Raw genomic sequence first — 13,751 nt, forward strand, 5'->3', positions numbered from 1 at the left:
GTATGGGATAGCGTATGCACACACACAAAAGGTAAAAAGAACAACCTGGGAAAAACTTTAGCAACTCATAATAAGACAAAAATATAATTTTTCTAACATACGAAGAACATTTACAAATCAATAAGCAAAAGATTACTAAGCTAATGGAAAAATGGGCAAAAGATATGAACAGTTTACTAGACAGAAAATATAAATAGCAATGTAAGTATATGAAAAGCCGTTCACCTGACCCATAGTAAGAGAAATGTAAATTCAAACCACAATTAGATATTTTTTACCTGACAGACTGGCAAAGATCAGTACTGTTTGGTAAACACTCAGATAACAAGAATATGGGGAACAGCCACTTTCTTACACTTCTGATGAGACTGTAAGTCGCCACAGTCACAAAAGAGAGCAATTTGGCAATAGCTATCAAAAAATGAAAACTCTATACCCTTTGATACAATTAGCTTTCTAAGGAATTAATCCTATAAACACTATAAATAAAATGCTGTATGTTCAGAGATATTCACTACAGTACAAAGTCTTTGATGTGGGCAACAGGGGTCTCTCTTGACTGTTTGAGAAGGCTCCATTTATCACATCCGCACAATGGATTTATTAAAGAGTGCAGAGCACCTTTGCCACACGGGACCTGGCCCTCAGCACAGCCTAATGCAAACTGTAACACTAACAATCCGCTCATATGCTTGACAGTGTTCGGTCCCAGGGGAAACCCTCTCCACATTTTCTGCCCTGTATCTTCAAAGGGAAAGGCAACTTCATCCAAATGCAGTGAAAATCGGTGGCTCATGCCACTGCCAGCTTTAGAAATGACTACCGCTTTGGAGAACAGAGATGTGGACTGTGGAAGCATTTACCTAAGAGCAAAGACAAACTAATTAACTCACCAACCATTCCTCTCACATATCAGGGATGCGGTACATTCTTGCATTCCTTTTATAAAAAAAGCTGATTAGACATTTTGCTGTGTGTGTGTGTGCTTTCTTTTAAGATTTTATTTATTTATTTTTAGAGAAGGGGAGGGAGAAAGAGAGGGAGAGAAACACCAACATGTGGTCGCCTCTTTTGCACCGTGCACCAAGGACCTGGCCCACAACCCAGGCACGTGCCCTAAATGGGGAGTAGAACCCGCAACCCTTCAGTTCACAGGCTGGCGCTCAACCACTGAGCCACACCAGCCAGGGCTGTCTTTCCAATGTTCAAATCATAACCGTACCCAGAGTAGCTGCTGAGTAACAGACGGTTGATGAACACCGTCCAAAGTAAACAATCGATGACTTTTAATTGTGGCGCAATACGGATTCCATACACTTTGTCCACTGTATGGACTTGGAACACCAAAACTGAAGCTTTACCATTATATCAAATGAGGTTTAACTTAAATGAAAATGTTTTACTAATACAATAATTATTATTTTATTAATATTTGTAATTAAAATATTAAATGAGATTTCAATTTCAGAAGACATATGCAAGAAACTTAGCTACATTACATTATTTGTTTTTTTGGTAGTCAATCATTGAAATTTTCTTTTTGCCTTTACATTTAAATGGTTATTTTAAAGGAAAAAAATATGACTGATGTGGCTCAGTTGGTTGGGCATTGTCCCACAAAGCAAAACATCGCTGGTTTGATTTCTTGGTGAGGGCACATGCCTGGCCCCTAGAAGAAAACACACACACAAAAATGCTAGCAACAGTTGCCTCTGGAAAATAAAACCTTGAGAGTCAAGGCTGCATTTAGTTCACCTCAATGCCCCTTGATCCAGAAGAGTTGCCCTACACATAACAGATGCTCAACAAATACTCGTACTGAATGAATAAGTGAACCAATGAAAAGGGGGAGAATTTGATGATGAGCACTTCACCAATGACCCTCTTGTAAACATTAAATTTTGAACCATACATATGTTCCCCTACTTCGTGAGGTGGGGTAGGATGAGGGTGAATCCAATGATTGATAAATTTTAACATTCCAAGTAGTTAGGATAATATCAGCTCAGAACAAATCACCATCAGATTTTCTTAACCATAAATTCTAATCAGTGTCATGAATTTTGAATTGCTGGTGGCTGGGTTCATTGTGACTTAGCACTAATTTATACATGTCTGGTTCTTTATAGTTAATCACATTCTATCATATGCACAGCGTGGCTCATTCTAGGTAAGTAGAAAAAAAACACCATTATCTCTAATTTATAGATTAAAACCCTGCCCAAGTTCATACTACTGCTAATTTCCATTCTCTTTCCATAGCCCACAAGGTTGTTGAAAAAAACACATTCATAGTCAATTCTTTACATTGATCTGGAAAGACAGCTTTGTTCTATGGAACAGACAGCAGATTCCTTCTCTACACGGTCAGCATCCATTAATGTTACAGCATGCGCTAAAGTTGGGTTTGTACTAGTTCCAAAGTCACACTTTATGAAGAGAAAGAGAAAATTTATTTTGTCTCCTCTATTATTTATTTTTGTAGTGTTTTATGCTTAGTAATAAACTTTGTTACATAATCGGGTAAGATGTAATAGGTTTGCCTGAAAACTCTTCTCCTAGGTAACAAAACTTTCTGGAGCATGGGAAAAATAAAACTCCTTTCCTCATTTTTAATTTTTTAATTTTTTTCTTTTTAATCCACTTCCTTGGGACTTTTTATTTAAAACATTTCACTTTTTTAAAGGTTACATTATTGCATGTTTCTTAATTCCATAATCTTTTCAACTCCCTCATCCTTTGTGCACTGTGCTTTTAGTATCCTTTTATTTTCAAGCCCTTTTCATGTTTTCTCCCTTTTGTTTTATTTCCATGGGTGCTTTTACTGTCATCTTAGCCTTTATTTTAAGGCTTCTACAGTGAGGTCTGACCCAACAGCAAGGAAATGGGAAGGGAAGTCTCACAGCTGCGCTGCAGTGAAAGTGGCAAAGGTGCAAAGGAGGACAAAAAGAAAATGGAAAAGTTTGGGCAAAGACCCGATAGGGTTTTTTTGGTCTCCGAGGTGTGATATCTTTGAAGATGAAAAATAACAACATTTATGCAGGTACATTTATAAAAAGATGACTTGCAGAACGCTGAAATGCCGGAGAAAACAAGTTCCTCTCATTAGAATCTCGGTTCCATGGCCAGCAGACTAAGTCGAATTTACTTTGAGGGCATGAGTGAGAGTATCGCCCTGTAGGAGGCCAAACTTGACGAATGAACTCTATCTTGCAATCAACTCACTAGTAAGTGAAATTGAGAGTTCTGCTTGAAGTCTGTTAATGTGGATTTAAATGAAGCAAGCCCACACTCCTTCAAGATCTCCAAAGCAAGCTTACTGTTTTGTATTTGACAAAACAGTAAGAATGTCCACAGTATGATTCTCAGGCAAAAAGATCAACAGTCAATATTAGAAATTTTGGCAAGTTGTTGTAGCAATTATGTTTCAGATCTAGCTTTTCACTCACCCTCTTTCCTGGAGCTCATCCTGGTTTGGTTTCTCTCTCCTGTCTGTCTTCCCTCCTGTGGTACTTGAGTCTTTAGTCCATCTATAATTTTACTCCAAGGGTCCCATAACCCCTGCAGCATCTACAGATCAAAAAAAATGATTAAAACATGAGCTAAATCTCTACTGAATGATCTTATAAAGTATTTATTGCCATTGCAGTGAAATAAACAATATCTGAAAATTTCATATCACAAAAACCTTAAGAGAAAAAATGTTTCATGTAAGTATGCTTGTGCGTAGGTGTGACTGTGCTTGCGTATGTGAATGTGTGAATGATTGTGTGTCTGCATTTCAGTGTGTGTATGTATTTGAATATGTGCCATGGAGAGGTATTGGGGAGATCAGTGAATCAGACTATTTTTTTAATCTACCTGGCACTAAATGTCCAGTTACTTGCAAATATGTATAATTGAATTTTTTGTTTAAAAATAAAAGTCTGGAATAAGCTAGAGCAAAGGTAAATGCCTTTTATCTTTGCCTTAAACTCTTTTTTATCTATTCCTTTTCCTTTCCTTGTCAGCCAACTTTCACCCTCATTTTGCTTTCCCTAGCTGGTATTTCCTAGATGTTCTGTTCTGTTCAGTTTAATTTATCCAAATGTCATACCCAATAAGTGGCTGAATTTCCACTCCAGTCCTCCTGAATGACTGTATTACTTTTAAATAACTTGCATCTGCTCTGGATTCTCCCATCTGCTTCTCTTCCTTTTTATTTTCTCTAGGTTTGGGACATTGGCCAGGCACTCCTGATTTTTCATTTTTGAACCACTGACATGAAGTTAGTCATCCTTTCTGAATCTCTCTGAAAAAGCTGGCCCCAGGCAAAGTTGTAAAGTAGGTCAGATATATGAGCGCCACCACACACGCTTTTAGTACTTTCTCATTCACATTTGCCACCCTCCCATAAAGGAACCCTACACTGTGGACCTTCTCATTCTTGCCCTTTAACTCCTGTTCTTCAAATCGTCCATGTCTAATGGCCCTTTTCCCATTGCATCATTTCTAGGGGAAATCTAGTAGGAAAATTCCATTGGATTGTGATTCACGGACATTAAAAATTTAGTATTTGATTCTCTAATGAATAAATTTCAAGGCTTATGTTTTTGTGTTCGGTTGTTAATACAGACACGGGCTGTGGCGGGGCACACCAGCAAAGTGACCAGCTGCCACTGATTTGAGGCACTTGTAGGCAGAGTTGGCTGCTCTCTTAAACTCCAGAATTTCATGGCATTTTTAAAAAAGAAAGGAAACTGATATTTACTTTCCTTGTGAATGAAACTCCAATAGTGCAAAAAAAAAAAAAAAAGAAAGGAAACTAACATTCCCCAATGTTTCATATGTGCCCAATACAAAGTGTATTTCGTCCTCATTTTAACCAATGAAAAGCTTGGATCTTTGCCCTGTGTGGAAAAAATCATAGGGGTACGAGAAATAGAGATATGGGCATAACACAGCAGCAAAGCCTAATGCTCTGTCCACTGCACCAGCTCCTGCTTGGGCCTATGGTCATTCACTACTAGTGCTCCTCTGTTTTGGGTTTCCTAACATGCAACATATATTAAGTAAGCACCTTTTCTGTGTCAAGACAAAGCAGGAAGTGAGAGGCAGCCCAGAGGGGATGGTAAACCATTTCGAGAGTATAAAGTCTGGATCAGGGATGTGACCCAAGAAGGTTCAACTGGGATACCTTGTTGAAGGCTTTGTAGTACAGACAATAGAACTCAGCCTTGACATCAAAGATGCTAGGGAGCCCTTGAGGGTTCCAAGTAAGGGAATGAGATGAGCAGAGCTGAGTTCTAGATTTATCATTATAAGACAGGATAAATGCGGGCTTCTAGAGGGACAAATCTGAAGCAGGGGGACCACTTGGGAAGCTACATTGCTGTTACCCGGGCAAGAGATGACAATGGGCTCAAAGGAGGCAATGGTGGGATTATATTCAGGAAGTAAACTCAGTGGGACTTGGTGATTGTTTGGATAGGAGGAGTAGAAGGAAGAAAGAAATTGAAGATGTCCATTTTTCCTTTGTATTTGTTCCCAAGTTTCACATTTATTTTCTAAGTCACAGAAAATTGTTGTAATGAATTGGGGTGCCTAAGAGTAGGTTCTCAAGCTGAATTTATAAATGTTTGAAGCTGGAAAAATTATGCCTAATTTGACCAGCGATACGTTTAGCAAGTATAATTTGTGACCAGAAACTATTGCACACACACCATTAAAGTATAATTTAGCCCTAAGAAAGGGCTAGAATTCTAATGCTTATTTGGAAATTTGTCTTTTCCACCTCAAGAGGTATTCCTGACAGAGACAGTCTTTATACTTCTTGGTTATGTTTACAGCAATTTGATTTTAGAAATTATTCTAAAGACAGATATTTCCATAGTAAATACTCCCAGCTGCCGTCTTTGGAATGAGGAATTTGATTAGTGGTACTGTGTTGAATTGCATTATAATTGGATTCTTCAAATAACATCTATTACCTACATAAAGAAAAAAATGTATCATAAACTGATGTCTATGTGACCTGTTTGGCACACTGGTGATGGCAGGATGGCGTTAACAAGGGTTTATGGAGAGATAACAGGGAGTGATGAGCTCTCACGTTTTGATGTTTATTAAAGAGTTTACTGGGATCTCATAGAGCAGTAACAAATGATCTAATAAAACCAATAAGATTAAGCAGTTCCAGTAAACAAAATCATAATAAAACTCCAGAAGAGTAGAGGCAAACCATTTTTATTTTTTGCATTCTCAAAAAAATCATATTAAATATCTCCCAATCTTATAAAGAGTTTGAGAGTTAGTACTCTGAGATTGGGCATAACTGTTCAACTCATTATTCTTATAATATATGAGTTCATTTAACAAATTATTTAGCCAGGTTAACAAACTTTATGAAGGAAAATAACTTTTCCTGGCATGAGATAAGGAGAAAACCACTGAAAATCGATGAGCAAATAAATGGTGTATGCTGGCAGAGTTTTGTGGGAAAATGAAAACCAAGTAAACAAGTTCAAGCTGAAGAGAGGAGGCAGGAGTCAAGTTACAAAAACTCAACTTCCTGAAGGAAGAAAGGCCTGCTGAAAGAAGTTGCCAGAACTTCGGGAATGTTTTCGGCACCCTCCTTCCTTGCCAGTCTTCCTGAAGGGAACAAATGGCTCCAGGACAAAACACGGGCAGACAGGGGCCATGAATGAACAGCCTCCAGGATTTCCATGTCCAACACGGCCCAGGATCAGCAAACAACTTCTCTGGTCAACGTAAGGTCCCAGGTAACAGAGCAACCTGCCTGAAAGAGCTAGATGGCCAGGAACAAGGGACATCTCAGCAGCAAAGGTATAGATCCATGTCCCCACAGGACAACAGACATCTCAGTGGCTCTTCCATGCAGAGACAAAATTAGAGACAAATGCTCCCTGAAAACTTTAGAGTCATTTGAAGCCCCCTTGAACCTAGGAAGTGATAATATATTGACTCAGGCTAAGTTTCTACCACCCTGGCAGAGTGTGGACTTGGCACCAAAATGAATTGAGATGTAGGAAAATAAAAGTTCTATTTCTTGCCCACCTAAATAATGGACTAGGGTTCATACATGCTACGTATGGGAATCTTTGTGCAAACACATCTGCACCAAGGATTTAGGGACAAATTATTTTGAGATACACAGCCAGACACGCAGAATGAGGTGGACACCCAGAAGCCACTGTTAAATTCAGAACCATTGAAGGATTCTGGTGAGACTGAGTTAGAAAACTGCAGGATGCGTTAAATCTCCTGGGCAGACACAAGCCGGTTGGCAACAAGGAAAAAGAGAAGGTGAATGCAGCCTGGTAAGAGATCAGCGGAATTTCCTGAGACCTAGAAAGGTCCCCATAGAGGCAGCAGCACTGACAATGATTGTCAAAGCCCCATCTGCGACCCTGGGTTGCTGAATCTCATTCTGGATGGAGAAGGGAATTACAGACTGAATGTTTGCATTCGCCCCAAAATTCATATATTGAAAGCCTAACCCTCAATGTGATATTATTAGAAGATGGGATCCTTGGGAGGTAATTAGGTTTAGATGAGGTCATGAAGGTGAAGCCCCGCATAACAGGCTTGGCACAGTTACAAGCAGAGAAGGAAACTAAAGAGAGCTCTCCCTCTGTCTCTCTGTCCCTCTGTCCCTCTGTCTCTCTGTCCCTCTGTCCCTCTGTCCCTCTCTTCCTCTCTCCCTCTCTCCCTCTCTCCCTCTACCATATGAGGATACAGCAATCAAGCAGTCATTTATCAACCAGGAAGAGGATCTTTACCACAGTCCAGCCCTGCTGGCACCTGATCTCCGATTTCTAGCCTCCAGAACTGTGAGAAATAAACGTCTCTTGTCGAAGCCTCCAGTCGATGGTTTTCTGTTACAGCAGCCCAAACTAATGAAGACTAAGGGCAATTCCAGGGCAACACACAGGTCTTGCAGTTGTAGTAGACAAGCACTTAGGCTGACGTTCCTGACCGTGATCCAGGAATTGGGCTTTGAATTTTCATTTGTAGGCTTCTTGACAGCACCCCCCCAAAAACTGAGAAATATGAATAAATTATGTGATTGACACCTTTTTAGAAAAGCAACATATGCCATTTTCTCCAGATACCAATAAAAAAATTAAAGAAATATATACTGTTCAACATAAAACAATACTCCATATGACAATTTTACAGAAAACAGAGGTTGTATTTCTGTGAATTTTCTTGTAATCTCTTAATAAAACCTTCAATCTTAATACAGTCATTTCTCTTTGCAGTGTTTGTGTCCTATCTTTTCTGTTGGGTTAGGTTTTCTACTAGAATAGGGTCTGTGACTTATTATAGAAACCAAGTGCCCAGCACAGTGGCCCATGTGAGGGCTTCAAAAATGTGTGCTTAGCCAAAAGTAATTAATGCAGTGGAATGACTTTTTATGGAGAGAGGGTGCTGGCCTAACCTAATAAGCTTCTGACAGGTAAACTTCAGGGATCTGTCTCAATCAGCTTGGGCTGCTATAACAAAAACCCATAGATTTGGTGGCTTAAACAATGTACACTTATTTCTCACAGTACCAGAGGCTGATAAGTTCAAGAGCAAGGTGCCAGTAGATTCCGCTCTTGGGGTTCTTCTCCTGGCTTGTGGAAGGCTCCCGTGTCACTGCAAATTCCTGTGATGGTGAGAGGAAACTCTAGTGTCTCTTCCCCTTCTTATAAAGGCACTAACGCCATCACAGGGGCTCTGCCCTCCTGACCTCATCTAAACCTAATTGCCTCCCAAAGGCTCCCCTTCTTTATACCATCACATTGGGGATTAGGGTTTTGACACATGAACGTTGGAGGCATCCAAACATTCAGTCCATAACAGGATCTAACTTGAACTATTGGTAAAATCTAAACCACATAGTCTAGCACATAGCTTCCTTAACACACACTGAACAGAAGCTTATACCTACAGTTTCTTTTCTAGATACATAGGAATGTTTCCTTATTTTTCACTAGAACTATGAGAGTCTCCCTACATTCCTAGATATTTTTCCTTTTTTTGTTGTTTTAGATTTCTTTTTAATGGTGGATCTTTTATTCATTTACAAAATAAGTTTTATTGAGTCATATTTGCCAATGATACCTCAGAAAAGGGTTTGATCACCAAAACATATAAAGAACTCACACGATTCCACTCCAGGAAGACAAACAACCCAATTTAAAAATGGGCAAAAGACTTGAACTGACACTTCTCCAAAAAGGACATACAGAGGGCCCAGACACGTATGAAAGGATGCTCAGCATCACTAGCCATCAGAGAGATGCAAATTACAACCACAATGAGATACCACTTCACACCAGTGAGATTGGCCATCATAAACGAAGCAACAGACAACAATTGTTGGAGAGGATGTGGAGAAAAGGGGACCCTAGTACACTGTTGGTAGGAATGCAGACTGGTGCAGCCACTGTGGAACACAGTATGGAATTTCCTCAGAAAACTAAAAATGGAATTGCCTTTTGACTTGGCAATTCCACTGCTAGAATTATATCCTAAGAACCTTGAAACACCAATCCAAAAGAATCTATGCACCCCAATGTTCATAGCAGCACAATTTACAATAGCCAGGTGCTGGAAGCAACCTAAGTGCCCATCAGTAAATGAATGGATCAAAAAACCACGGTACATTTACATAATGGAATACTATGCAGCAGAAAGAAAGAAGGAGCCCCTACCGTTTGTGACAGCATCGTTAGAACTGGAGAGCATTATGCTAAGTGAAATAAGCCAGGCAGTGAGGGATAAATACCATATGATCTCACCTTTAAGTGGAATCAAATCAACAAAACAAACAAGCAAGCAAAATATAACCAGAGACATTGAAATTAAGAACAATCTGACAATAACCAGAGGGAAAGTGGGACGGGATAATAGGGAGGAAGAGTTTTCAGGAACAACTATAAAGGACACATGGACAAAACCAAGGGTGGGTGGAAGCAGGGGATGGAGGTGGGGATGGCTGGGGTGAGGGTTGGAATGGTGGGGGGGGCAAATGCAGACAATTGTACTTGAACAACAATAAAATTATTTTTAAAAAAGATTTGTTGAGTCAGGGAAAAAGCACCTAAGTATCATAGAAATAAAGCCCAATCTCTAATCCAATGTTTAAATGTGTAAGAGAATTCATTTTCAAACTTTGTCAGTTACACAGCATGGACACTGACTAATCAGAATGGACGCAAGCTGCAAACCAGGCTGGGATCATCTGGCTGTGCGCCAGCGGGACTGTCTGTGGCTTACCAATGGGTTCAAAGTCACAATAGATGGTTAATAAATAAGTTAGCAATCAAATAATTGTGTTTTATTCATATAGAACTCTCTAGAAGTGGTAGCTCTAAGAACACTCTAATAATAATCTTAGGTTTTTGCTCTGGTAAAAACTGTTTTGTTTTTTAACTATTGAAACCCCCTAGCCAACAAATCTATATGTATAATTTGAACCTCAGAAGAGCCTTTAGATTTCCCCAATACAATTAAATGTTGGAACTAATGAGGTGGTGACAATATTGCCTTTAGACAAACAATTTTTCAATTATACAGGACAGTGGCATCTAATGACTGCTACCAACACAATATCACTGGGCAGCCAGCTTCTTCTTTATGCGGCAAGGTTAGCAATTATTCTGTAACACTTAATTTCCTGTTACTAATGCTTTCCCAGAAGCACTTAAGCATGATGGCCTTATGAATATAGTTATAAGTGGAACTGTGTTCAGGGTTTGGATTCTTTTGGAAATCTGATAAAGATAATATTTCTCCAAAGGTTACCATCCAGATTACAAGTCATTTTATCAACAGGCCTGAGTTCTAGCCAGCTGTCATCTAGAGAGCCTCGTTAGCCAGTGAAGGACTTTGTAGCCAGGTCAGGGCAGTTGAAGAGTGGGACAAGGTTGCTAAGGTAACGAATCCGACCAGACTTCTCTCAGCATCAACCTTTCATCTTGTTAAATTTATATAAGCAAAGCACTGTGAGGAGAATGTTAATAGACCAGATGACAAAAACAATTGCATAAAGAGATTTTTAGGCTTGATAGGTGTATGTTTAAGCTGCTTCATAAAGGTACAACAATATGTGTGGGTTTAGAGATGTTCATGGAAATGAGCTAAAGTATCCTGGGCCCACATACTGTTTACATTAGCATGTGAAACATTTGGCTCTACAAAGCAGAATTTAATTCAGTGAGGCACATTGATTGAGTGCCTGCTTGGTACCTGAATTTATTTTTCAGTGTAACACTTGAATCTGAGAAAAATTAAATTCTAAAGAAAGTGAAGTTTAACATGGCTTCTTTGGAGTTCAGACTCAGTAAGGTAGAGTGCCTTTAATTCTTGCTTTAGAGTGATGGCCAGGTGGAGTAATGGTGTTATATTAAAAATGTATAGGGTATCAAAGACTAACAAGGTCATGGCAAAAGGATACAGGAGCCAACTCGAAGGACCCTCTCTGGTCTAAGATGGGACAATTTGAACATCATAAGGAATAATAATAACAATGGATTGAGACACATAAAATACATAAAAATCTATGAGTTCATAATGCTACTGGAAAAAAAACCTCTTTGACCACTATTAGGGGTTGCTAAGGCCACCAACTCATTTCTGAAAGTGACAAATAATAGGAAAGAATGAAATATATATCTCGCCTTTCTTTCATAATTATATTTCTGTATAACCAAATGGCTCATTAGAATAAGTTTTTAAAAATAATTCCATGTCCACGAGTCCTTTTTCCTTTTTGCTCAATCCCTCCATGGACAACAGTGTGGTGATTGCGGGGGGTAGGGGGGGTGGATATAAGGGGACTAAATGGTAATCAAAAAATACAATAAAATAATTTTTTAAATCAATACCCAGCAATTAATAATAACAAAATAAAAATAAAACCATGGTTGGGAAAAACATTTTAAATAAAAACAATTAAAAATCACCATTTTGCAACTCTTAATGAAATATCTTAAATATCAATAACTGCCAAAATTATTAGGTGAAAAGTTGGTGGGGAACCTGATTGGGGGAATTATGTGGACAACTCCTGAACTCATCAATCAAAGTATCATTAAAGATGGGGTGATCAGAATGAGGTGACTCATACTGTAATTCAAAGGGAAGTACACACTTCATGCGTGAAATGGTCTTGCCTAAAAATATTGAACTTGAATCTAATTAATCCTCTAGTTCTAACTACAAAGAATAGAGAAAGAAGTTTTTTTTAAAAACACAGTCCAGAAATTGGGACATTTTAAAGACAAATGACCCAGTTTCTCCAACAAATCAATAGTGTGAAAAGAACACGGGAAGAGGAGTTTCTTTCTTAAGAGCCTTAAGAGAAAAAAGTCAAATACAATGGGGAGCTCTTCCCTGGATTCTGAGTTGAACATATCAAATGTAAAACATTATCTTTGAGAAAATTAAAAGAAGTTTAATGCAACTGAGAACTAGGTTATATAAAATTGCCCTTTGTGTTAGGCATGATCATATTTGCTGGTTACGTTTTAAAAGGTTTTTAGCAGTTAGAGATGCACACCGAAGTATTCACAGGTGAAATAACTTGTGTCAAAGTTGCTTTAAAATACCGAGGGCAGAGAGGGGAGAAATGGGGAAGTTGTATAAAACACGCTGGCAGAATGTTAACGATTGTTGAAATTCTGAAAACAAAATACCTGTGCAAAAGTGGGTTCCTTAATTACACTGATGGAACTGATTGACATATTTTTAAAAACTTTAATATTGGGAAAACCAGTAACTTCTTACTCCTGGCAAGAGTCTATCTTGAATGGAATCGGCCAAACCATTGAGTTTAAAAGCTTATGTTTATCCTGGTCTTTACTCTGAAAGAAGATAACACGTCTGTTCCTAAAAATAGTCTGAACTCTGAAACTTGTCCTTATCTGAAAATATGAAAAAAAGGACAGATTTAATGTATTGAAAACAATGTACTCAAATAAAATTGAATGATTTGGTAACTCAAAAGAGTATGCCATCTAACGACCAGCAGTTTCCTCTGAAGATTCTAGGCTTTCTGTAGGCTGGGCTGCTACCAAGCTAAGAGGCCACCTCCTTACCATGCCATTCAGACTTCTGTCCACAACACAGAAAACCAAAACGGGAAGACTAGAGCCACATGGCTACTCTATCTAATGAGATAAGCTGAAAGTACAAAATAAATATTCTTCAGATACTATTTAAGAACAAAAGTGCTTTTAAAAATTTGAGTTATTTAAAATGTAACAGGTAATATATAGAGTTCTTACAAATCAATAAAAAGATGAACATTCCAATAAGAAAGTGGGCAAAAGACAAAATCAATTGAGAGAAATATAAATGGCCAATAAAAATATAAAAATCATTTTTACACAATTAAAAATTAACCTCAATAATAATCAATAAATGCATATTAAGACAAGGAAATACCATTTTGTCTATCAAATTGGCATATGTCTGCAATGACGAACAGTATTGACTTTTTTTAGAAAGCACTAATAAAATTTGGTTCAACATTTCTGAAGGTTAATTTGGCAATATGTACCCACACACTTATCTTTAAATCAACAACTCTACTTCCTGGAATTAATCCAAAGGAAATCGTATAGATATGGACAAATATTTAAGTAAAAGAAAGTCCATTCCAGTGATGTCTATAATAGTAAAAATTTAAAATAATCTAGATACCCAATAATAGAAATTGGTTAAATAAGTTATGATATATACATAAAATAGAACAC

General features: G+C 38.1%; 1 long non-coding RNA gene across 1 annotated transcript in view; it reads right to left on the bottom strand.

Moving 5' to 3' along the window:
- Window positions 1-13,751, bottom strand: part of LOC128780559 (uncharacterized) — a 74,271-nt gene that overhangs the window by 42,144 nt on the left and 18,376 nt on the right. The window contains exon 2 of the long non-coding RNA XR_008426484.1: window positions 3,450-3,570. This is a non-coding gene — a long non-coding RNA (uncharacterized lncRNA). The remainder of the gene's footprint in view (window positions 1-3,449; window positions 3,571-13,751) is intronic.

This window comes from Desmodus rotundus, chromosome 3 (assembly GCF_022682495.2).
Source record: "Desmodus rotundus isolate HL8 chromosome 3, HLdesRot8A.1, whole genome shotgun sequence".
Taxonomy (NCBI): domain Eukaryota; kingdom Metazoa; phylum Chordata; class Mammalia; order Chiroptera; family Phyllostomidae; genus Desmodus; species Desmodus rotundus.